The sequence below is a fragment of the Canis lupus genome, chromosome 17 (genome assembly GCF_003254725.2).
Source record: "Canis lupus dingo isolate Sandy chromosome 17, ASM325472v2, whole genome shotgun sequence".
In the NCBI taxonomy this organism is placed as follows: Eukaryota; Metazoa; Chordata; class Mammalia; order Carnivora; family Canidae; genus Canis; species Canis lupus.
Genome location: NC_064259.1, coordinates 62,307,641 through 62,318,777, shown reverse-complemented (window position 1 = coordinate 62,318,777; position 11,137 = coordinate 62,307,641).

Below are 11,137 nucleotides of genomic sequence, written 5' to 3'. Positions count from 1 at the left end.
GCAGAGGTGGAGTGCCCCACTGTTGGGGTTTTGGAGAGGGGATTTCCTATCAGAAAAGATGACCAGGATCGCTTCCATAGCAAAGATACAAACCTCCTTTTCCTTCTCAACAAGAGAGGCTGGACCACTACTTTTCCACCCTCCGTTGACGATAGGAGGGGCCAGGGGACCCAGTTCTGGCTTGAGATGTTTGCATAAGGGGAGGGGTGGGGGAGGCTTCTGAGATAAGGTTTTCTGAGAGAAAGACTCACCGGAACTCTCATACACTGCTGGTGAGAACGTAAAATGGTGCAGCCACTTTGAAAACAGTGTGGCAGTTTCTCAAAAAGCTAAGACACCAGGGGGCCTGAGTGGCTCAGTGGGTTAAGCATCTGCCTGTGGCTCAAGTCATGATCCCTGGCATCAGACTCCCTGCTCAGGGGGGAGTCTTCTTCTCCCTCTCCCCCTCACCCCCACTTGTGCTCTCTCTCAAATAAATAAATAAAATCTTCAATTTATATAAATCTTTATATAAATAAAATATTTTATTTATATAAAATAAAAACACAGAGTTACCATGTGTTTACATAAAAATGTGTACACAAATATTCATAGCATTATTCATAATAGCTCAAAGTGGAAACAACCCAAATGTCTATTTAACCCTGTGTTATATCCATACAGTGGAATATTATTCAGTGATTTTTTTAAAAAATGGAGTACTGATTCTTCCCTTCGGTGGATGAACCTTGTAAAAATTATGCTCAGTGAAAGAAACCAGGCACAAAAGGCCACATGCCGTATAGTCCCACTTATATGAAATGTCCAGAAGAGGCACAGAGAAAGGGCACAGTGGTGGCCAGAGGCCAGGGGAAGGAGGTGGAGGGAATGTGGATCAGCTGCTAATGGTACAGGGTTTTTTGGAAATGATGGAAAGGTTCTGGACTTAGATAGTGGTGATCATTGCACAATCTTCCGAATATATGAAAAACCACTGGTTTTTTTTTAAGATTTTTATTTATGTATTCATAGAGACACACACACAGAGAGGCAGAGACACAGGCAGAGAGAGAAGCAGGCCCCATGCAGAGAGCCCGACGTGGGACTGGATCCAGGGTCTCCAGGATCACGCCCTGGGCTGCAGGCAGTGCTAAACCGCTGCGCCACCGGGGCTGACCAAACACCACTGTTTTAAACACTTTAAAGGGATAAAGTTTAAAGGGGTAAAGTTTATGGCATGTGAATTAAACATCTTTCAAAAAAGAAAAAGAGGGGTGCCTGGGTGTATCAGTTGGTTAAGTGTCCGACTCTTGATTTCGGCTCAGGTCATGATCTCAGGGTTATGAGATCGAGCCCTGCATTGGGCCCCTTGCTCACCAGGGAGTCTGCTTGAGATTCTCTCTCTCCTTCTGCCCTCCCAACCCGCTTATGCACATGCTCTCTCTGAAAAAAAGAAAGAAAGAAAGAGGAAGAGAAGAGAAAGAAAGAGAAAGAGAAAGAGAGAAAAAGAAAAAAAGAAAGACTCAGCTGTTGCCCTCTTGCCTGTGGTCCTTTCCCCCCATCCCTCTCTTCCATCCTGGAATGAAAATGGTAAGCCTGATGTGCAGCAGCTACATGATGATAATGAAGACAAAGGCCATTTGCTGAAGAGGATGGAGAGAAGGGGTCAGGGCCCAGTGGAGGCCCTATTGGTTTAAGCCTCTGTGTCAAGTTCACTGCTGCTGGTAGCTGAACGCAACCCTTCCAATTAATAGACCTCCCAACTTTAAGATTTCATGAAATGCCAATTACCATTAAAACAGAAAGGAATTGAGTTATGAAAGGTGTTGTGTAGAGAGATGTAGAAAAATAGTTCTTTGTGAGGTGCTGTTTAAAGAGGATTTCCCGTTTTATAGAGACATTTTGTACTTGTGCTATAACAAGGGTTTCAGTTTATGATGGTACGTCGCAACACAGAGTAATGGAATGTGAAATATGCATTTAAAGCATTTTTAGAAAAAATAAAATAAAATAAAATAAAATAAAATAAAATAAAGCATTTTTAGGAAAATACAATAAAAATAAATAATTGCCAGTGTAATCATTCCATGAAGACATGCTGTGTAGTCAAAGACAGTCTAGTTTTGGATTGTTTCCAAAGTGCCTGTGAAGAAACTCATAATGGTGGATCCTTGTCATATCACTCGATGAGACAGAGGACATTTAAAAACTACAACTTGTTAAGCAATAAATAGCCATCATCTGAGTAGAAGAGGAGCTATTATGAGTGAAGACCGTATAAAATATGTTGACATTTAGAGTTTTCTCTGAGATATTAGCAGGTTCCTCTGCCATTTTAAATCAAACTTTCCGAAATCTATGCCCATAAATTCTACTTTCACAGATTTTTATTGAATGGACAGCTATATTAGCATCCCCCTATGACTTATTTTCTGCTCTGTCCTAATGTTATAAAATTCTGGGGTTCTCAATTTTAAAACCACTGACCAAGTGAATGCATTGTGTTTAGGTTTGCTTACACTGGCTCTAACAAAGTTTAATTCCTGTGCATGATTATTCTCAAAAATAATTCATGAGAAAGAAAGGTAGTCCCAAAATCTTTCACTCATCAGGTGTTTTAAACTACCAAAGATTTTGTTCAAAGACTGAAAAAATCGAATTAATCACATAATTGCTTGAGTGAATAACACACAAGAATACCATGAATTCAAACAATGCAGATGAATCAAACAAGATGAATTCAAACAACACAGGCCAAGACACTTTTTTTTTTTCAGTTTTAAAGATTCCATTTATTTGAAGAGACGGAGAGAGGGAGAGAGAGAGTGAAGGGGAGGGGCAGAGGGAGAAGCAGGCTCCCCGCTGAGCAGGGAACCCAACATGGGACTTGATCCCAGGACCCAGGGCCATGACCTTAGCCCAAGGCAGATGTTTAACCTACTAAGCCACCCAGGCCCCCCAGAAGATGTTTTTTCTTAATTAAAAATTGGGGAAGAGACACAAAGAGACAGAATATGATTATCCGGTTAATATCCCCCAAATTATGCTTCTGAAGACCCCAGCTTAGTGTTTGTCTTTATGGAAGTAGAGATGGCTCACAATTTGGAAAACTGCACTGTTCCTCACAGGTCATATCTGAGTAATATGTTTTTCAGCTATGCTCACTAGGCTTTAAATTCACTAGGTATGTCACCCCTGGGTGCAGAAAGAACAGACAAGCATGTGCGTGAAACCCCACTGAAAAATCTAAAGGACTATAGGAATTTAAGGAAGTATTATGGTGATGGTGTTAGAAGTGATATTTTATATCTAATTATTCTGTTAATAATTCATTCTTTCTGTCCCTGTGTGTGTATCAGCTCCCAAACCACTCTCTTTTGTAAGCTCTTTGGATAGATGCTCAGTAAAAAGACCACATTGGATTTAAAACTGTGCAACTGTGGACAATAACTTTCCAGGGACTAAAAATAATTTCTAAAACCCCCCCACGATTTCTACATCTCTACCATCTCTTCCTATTGAAATGATGTCAGCTCATATTAAACCGCAGCTTATTGTTTAAAGGCTGTGTGCATGGTGTGTTGACAGGGGTCCTCCAAGGGTGGACGAGGAAATCATCATCTCCGGTGCCAACTGTTTCCATTAGGCTCGCACTGGCTTTCAGAGCAGGTCCAAACAAGAGAAATACTGTGTCACAGACAAAGAGCGGGGAGGAGGAAAAGGTAGCTCACCATGTGTGGGGACATCCAAGAGCATGCTTCCTAAGTATAGGTAGAAGCCATATGGAATCCCTCCAAAGCCTGAGAGATTTTTTTAGGGAGGAGAAGAGAAAATGAATATGTTTAGCTCTAAAGGAGCCTGTGCTGATGAAAATAATCACAATAATTAGTCATTGCATCAAAAATATATTGTGGAGTTTCTCAGCTGGAACAATTACTATTCTCCACCCCACTGACCTTTTAAGAAGCCTCATCTTGTAGTTAAATTTCATGTTCATCCCCCACACCATAACCCTGACTCCTTTCAAGGGATCAGTTATGACGCATGTTTCTGCGCTAAGATAGGCTTATAAATACACACAGATGTGCTAACAGGAAAGTCACTAGAGTCACGTTCAAATGCTACAGCTACCTTAAAATAGCAGTGCGTTTCTCTTGCATACTCTTTAATGAATCTGATGTGGTTTCCTTTTATTTGTTTGTTTATTTTTGCGTGATTTGTTTTTCGCTTTTCTAAGAAGCCCTGAAGGCCTCTCGAGGAACTCAGTGTGTGTTCCACATTCTCATCTGCAAAGCTGGTGACTTCCATTTGGTGGTAGGGGTCAAGATCTGACCCCTGAGGAACTTGGGGATAGATACCTGTCCCCTCCCCTTGGTGTCCTCCAGGGCTCACACAGCCCACTCAAGTCAACCTGAGTGATCTTAAGAGGAAGCAGAAGACCAATTCCTCTTCTTCTGGGGACTTGACGTCCCTCAGGCAGAAAGGTCTCTTGAGAGTGAGAGTAACAAAATCCGCCGTAATAATGGCTATTTTAATGACAAGTCAAATTTTAAGATCTTAAAGAATTACCCTAATATTAAGACTGTTAAGATGCAGAGCCACATTAAGAGAACAGAAGTGTTAGGAATTTCTGAAAGGGATGAATCTTTAGAAGGGGAAAAAAAATCACCTTTGGCTGATCCATGTGACTTCCATGTTGTTTTTTTCATTAATGACGGGATGTTACTATTTGGGGGCTTGTCATGAAAAAAAAAAAAAGATTTTTTTCTCCCCCTTGTTAAATACTACAGAATTAGTCAACTCTATTTCCCTGACAGGGCTATTAGGGAACATCTAAAGCTTACAGGATCACAATTTGGAAAGTGATTTCCTAATACGCTAACTTCAAAGGAACTTTGAAATCTCAGACTGTAAGATCCAGCCCAATGTCAATCCACCAAAGCACCATTTAGTGGCCTACTCGGGCTTTGTTTTGATAGGTCTTTAATAAGCAATCGAGCACTGAAGGCAGCATTCTGAGCAGCACATTCTTATGCTGCTTCCCCCATGTTTCTCTCTATGAAGGTGTCATGCTTTCTAACACCCAGAGTCCAGTGAACCTCCTGCTTCCATCTACATCTGCCAGCCTATCTCACGTGTAGTTCACTTTCCTGCTCCCTTAGGATTGCAGCATGGAGATCCAGACCTCCCCTTCAGGCCAAGGACTCTAGCCCCAAACCATGCAGTGTGACTGCCTTTCTTCTCTAGCTTTTATCATTATTATTTGACCTCTCAATAGAAGGAAGAATGGCAGGACAGGCAGCAACACAAAACAGCTGCTACAGATCCCACTTTCAATATGTAGGCTGCTGGGATGGCATGAATGATTAGACCAACTTCAAAGGGAGCCCCCCCCCCCGCCCTGCCCCCATCACCTCGCTGAAGAACCATGAGCGATGACGCAGTTGTGGCTTCTCCATGGCCATGCCCATGCCCATCTGGGCCACATACTCTTTGAAAGTTTGTGTGCATGCACGAGGCTTCAGGTGTTGCTTGTGGGGGGGGGGGTTGGTGTGAGAGGGAGAGATAAAGGTCTCTCTGTGTCTTGCCTATCCTGCGCAAAAGAGCATTTCTCTAGATCAGCTCATACATATGTAAAATCTCCTAACTGGAAAATACATCCATTAAATTGCTCAAGGTCCTTTCTACAAAAACCTCTAAGACAAATTATTTTCAGAGCTTGGTGTCAGAAAAGGTTTGTCTCTCCTGAATAATTGGCCTGTTTGCGTCTACTAGAAAAAAAGAGGTTACATAACTCATCATATTTTCCTCTTTGCCTTGGTTACTAGGAAACTAAATTTTGCATGCAAATACTGTTGCTTTCTTCTTCCATGTTTTTGTGAAAATATAATTTTCACCTCCCTTTTCTCTCCCCACCTGTATTCCTCCTAAATCTGATAGACCTGAAAGCTCTTCAAAAACCAAACTTTGCAGAGTTTATAAACAGTCAACTGAGAATAACAGTAACCACTCACATGAAATGTTCTAGAATATTTGTTCTATGTAGGTATGCAGTACAGACTTCTTACTTTTTCAAATTCCTACCCTATGCCCTCCCCACCTCCTACTCTAGACCCCCCCTTTTAAAAACTGGAACAAATCAGAAGGGAAAATGACACTTTCATTGGGTCACAGGATTCAGAGAAGTTCCTTTGAAGGAAACTCTGAGGGAACCATTTGATGATAAAGGGGTGCTTTGCTTTTCTGCCTTCTTTTCTGCAATTGAATTTGCTAGGTAGAAAGCACATCTGTCTCATTAAAATTTACAAGTTACAGCTGATTTTTCTGCATTTAAAGTTGAACCCTACTTCTCGAAATGGGGCATTTGTGGGCTGGTCATAAGTATCATGTCCATAAATCCTTGGTTATGAGGGACTTTCTAAATTTCAAATATTCTGATTGTTTCTCATGAAAAAAAGTCCCAGGAATTCCAGTAAATTTGGTATCAACAATGTATCTCACAAAATGTCTCTTATACTTGGTCGCAGGACAAAAATCCCAGGTCAAATCAGACATCCTGATTTGGAGTTCAGAGAACGTGGCTGCCAGAACCCCCAAATTTTAAAAGAGGTATAATTAGAGGAATTTGTTATTGCAATCTACTGTAAGAGAATGGCTCTGGCCTGTTGCAGAATCTCCTACGCTCGTGATGAAATCTGGGCATTTATAATTACTGACACCTAATATTTTCTTACCAAGACCATTACTGATAATGACCACACTCTTCCCCAGACAGAAAATTTCCAAGGAAGTCTGGGATCCTATATAAGACACGACATTTTATGATAATAATCATCTCTGAGCCATCCATTCAGAATTAGTCCATTCACCACTACGATGTTCACATAATTTGTTCCAGTAATACACACTATATATATTACTATTTCCATTTTAGAGATGGAAAAAGCGGAGGCTCTGAGATGGTCAGCGGCTTGTCCCAGGCTGCCTGGTATGGTTTGACAACTCCTTCACCAATGCTCTGCCTCTCCCCTGTACGAAGGTGTAAGGTGGCACTGTATTATCACTTGCTATGCAGCCTATAAAAGGTTCGCCAGGTTAATCTGCCTCAAGCGCTGCACGAGCCCTGAGTAAGCATGGGTGTGTATGCGTAAATGAACAGTCACATACCAAGTAGTTATTAGACTAGATATGTTTGAAGAAGGGTGCTCTAGCAAGAATTTCTAAAGCTAAGTTCCAGAAGTAAAGCCTTTTATGCAACAATCCTATTAACATTCTACAAAACTGTTTAAAATCGATGAGATCACCATAGAACATCGCTACGAAGCATACAGAGGAAACGAATACTCTTGCAATGGTGACGACTGCCCAAATGAAGGGGCCAGAAACTTTCTGAGGCAAAGCGAACATTGCTTTAGGGTTTTCATACGATCATGAATCTATCTCTACAAAGAACACAAAACAGCAGGTTTTGGAAAATTTTTTTAAAGCTTTTATGTATTTATTCATGAGAGACACACACAGAGAGAGAGGCAGAGACACAGGCAGAGGGAGAAGCAGGCTCCATCCCGGGAGCCCGACATGGGACTCGATCCCAGGTCTCCAGGATCATGCCCTGGGCCGAAGGCAGCGCTAAACCGCTGAGCCACCTGGGCTGCTCAGGTTTGGGAATTTTTGTTGTTTGAATTATCTGAATGATTACCTCTAAGTTAGTTTTTGTGTATGTATGTTAGATGAAGAACTGAAAATGATTTCAGGAATTTATATTTTGGGACCCCTGGGTGGTTCAGTGGTTGAGCATCTGCCTCTGGCTTGGGTCATGACCCTGGGGTCCAGGGATTGAGTCCCCCATTGGGCTCTCTGCATGGAGTCTGCTTCTCCCTCTGCCTTGTGTCTCTGCCTCTCTCTGTGTGTCTCTCATGAATAAATAAATAAAACCTTTATTTTTTGAAAAAAGGAATTTATATTTTAAAAATAATCTGTTCCTCAGGGGCGCCTGGGTGACTCAGCCCGTTAAGCATCTGCTTTGGGCTCAGGTCATGATCTTGGGGTCCTGGGATTGAGCCCTGTGTTGGGCTCCCTGCTCAGCAGGAAGTCTGCCTCTCCCTTTCCCTATACCCACCCCCAGCCTCGCTTGTGCTCTCTCTTTCTTAAATAAATAAATAAATAAATAAACAAACAAATAAATAAAATCTTTTAAAAAAATCTATTCCTCAAACATTCCTAATGATAAAATTTTTAAAAATATTTTTAAGTACAGTTGACACACACATTGCATTAGTTTCAGGGGTACAACATGGTGACTCAATGTCTCTATGCATTGTGCTGTGCTCACCGCAAGTGTAGGTGCCATCTGTCACCACGCAACGCTACTGCAGGGCCATTGACTATATTCCTGATGCTGCGTCTTTTGTCCCCGTGAGTTATCCACTCCATAACTGGAGGCCTGTGTCTCCCACTCCTTTTCACCCACTTTGCCCATCTCCTATCCCTCTTAAGAGAAGTCACCTGATGTTTTTGTTGGTGGAGGCAAAGGGAAGAGGAAACTGCTTTTGAGAGCACCAGCAGCATTGGCTTTGGCTCACCGTAAGCCCCCAAAAGTATCAATATTGCTCATCCTTGGCCCCTGTTCTCTTATCCATTTCAGGATCTTGAACCTATTGTTACATAAGAAACTTTCCCCTTTCTTCAAAAGGTTGCTTTGAAGAATTTCTGGTTTTGTTCAGCTCTGTTGTTCTTTCGATGTTCTTTTCCTTGTGTGAGAAAATGAAGATTGTTTGCATTTCAAATTCCAGAGGTTTACATGGTAGAGATGAAACTCTGGCTGGGGTGTTTTTCTTCGTTTGTTTTGTTTTTTGAATAATTAAGATTGGTTTATATCTTGGACAAACATTCTTCTCATTCATTAAAAGAAATGGAGTCGACTCTTCAGGCCCGGAATTCCTGCAATTCTCCAAAGGTCTGACCTGTTTACATCTTCAGAAACTGGAGAACTGAATTAGCCTCTCCTGGCTGGTAAGTCACTTGTTTCCATTACTCTTGGCCTAGGTGTATTCCCAGGAGCAAGGTTCCAGCTTCAAACATTTGGTCCTTAATCCCACGTATCATTTCCTAAAATTATCAAGATCACTTTATTAAGCAACTACTGAGCTACCTCGTGGATATTGCCAATGGTATAGACCTTTTCCTCTAGAGGGAAAAATTAGTTTTACCATTGGGAGTTTGGGACAGTCTTTTATTCTTTCACAAAGTTAGTGTGGGTTTTTTTTTTTTTAGTTTTTTTTGTAAAGATTTTATTTATTTATTCATAGACACAGAGAGAGAGAGGCAGAGACACAGACAGAGGGAGAAGCAGGCTCCACACAGGGAGCCCAATGTGGGACTCGATCCCGGGTCTCCAGGATCACACCCCAGGCTGCAGGCGGCGCCAAACCGCTGCGCCACCGGGGCTGCCCAGTTTTGGGGGTTTTTAATTGCTGTTGTTGTTTATTTTTATTTTTTTAAATAGGCTCCATGTGGAGCTTGAACTCAAAACCCTGGGATCAAGACCTGAGCTGAGATCAAGAGTCCATCATTTAACCAACTGAGCCACCCAGCTGCCTCAAAGTTGTGATGGGTTCATACTTGACTTCCCAAATAAGAGTATATTTTAAGGAAACTGCTGAGTGTGTATACTCAGGTATAGAAAGAAATATTTGAGAGGTAGAAAACAAGCTTCATGCCCATGTACACATGAGGAGTTTATGAACTCAGTGGGACAAAGATGCCATAAATGTGTTAAGTGGACAATCACATACGGTTGATAGATACTCTGGAAAGGAGGAAGCACATGTGGAGTCCTCTGGAACAGGGGTCAGTAAACTTTTTCTGTGAAGAGTTAGACAGTAACTATTTTAGGGTTTTCAGGCCATATGGGTTTTGTTGCAGCTACTCAGCTCTGCTGTTTTAGTACAAAAAGCAGCCATTGACAATAATGAGTGTGATTGTGTTACAATAAAACTTTATTTATTAAAAAAAAACAGGTACGGGGTCAGATTTGGTCAGATTTGCTGACCTCTGCTTTAGACTAAACTCCTCCTAATGCAGAAATGACTTTTGCAGCTCCCAGAGCATTCTATGCACGGTTATAATACCTAGAGGTTTTTCTTATACAAAGATGCACTGCATCCCCCTGAAACTCCCACCCACTATTACCACCACCATCTCTGACCTGGACCACGCAGTAGCCTCCTGATTTGTCTCTCTGGGCTTCTAAACGTGCCCTTCCTACGACCTAGTCTCCACCCAGCAGCCACTGGAATAATTCTTATAAAATGTGAGTCAAACCATGTCATGCCCTAGCTCAAGGAGCTCTGATGGTTTCCCATAGCATTTGAACAAGTCACGACAGCCTTGGCCTATAGGCTCTCTCTCTATATGTAAGGCTCTCCAACCTCATTTTCTACTACTCACTGAACTCTGACGACAACCAGCCTCTCAATATTTTTCAAATCCACTACATACATATACACTATATACAGCTCAGGGCCTTTGCACTTGTTTTTATTTCTGCGTGGTATTTCTTCTCCCACACATCTGCCCGTCTTGCTCCTTCCTTTCATTCAGGTCTCTGTTCAAATGTCACCATCTGAGAGAGACCTTCTCCCACTGCTTTATCCATCATGCTCCATGCTTTCTTTTCTTTTTAACTCTGCGTTATTTTATTTCAGAGCACCTAGCACTATCTAACATCGTATTATAAATACGTGTGTGTAGTTCCTTTTATCGTCTGCTTCCCCACTGCATGCCGGTTTTACATTAGACTGAATTTATGAGCCTTGCTCACTGTTCTATCTCCAGTGCTTAGACCAGTGACTGTATATATCAGGTTCTCACTAAGTATCTGTTGAATACATGATGCATGTAGCTTTGCCCTCTACAGTTTCCAAAAATGCCTATGATCCACATATTCTCATGACAACCTTTCTGCACACAAAGTCCAGCTCTACATTTCCCCTAAATCTCCTAGTGTCCAGGGCCATGTAGCTTTGACACCTGTCACATTTTGCATTATCCCTTAGGCCCATGCTTCTGAAGGTTTGACCTTGGCTCTGCGTGCACTTGCCCATCAGATCACATAAATCTGCCCCTGGCCGCTCTGGGTACCTACTTTCCCAGGTCC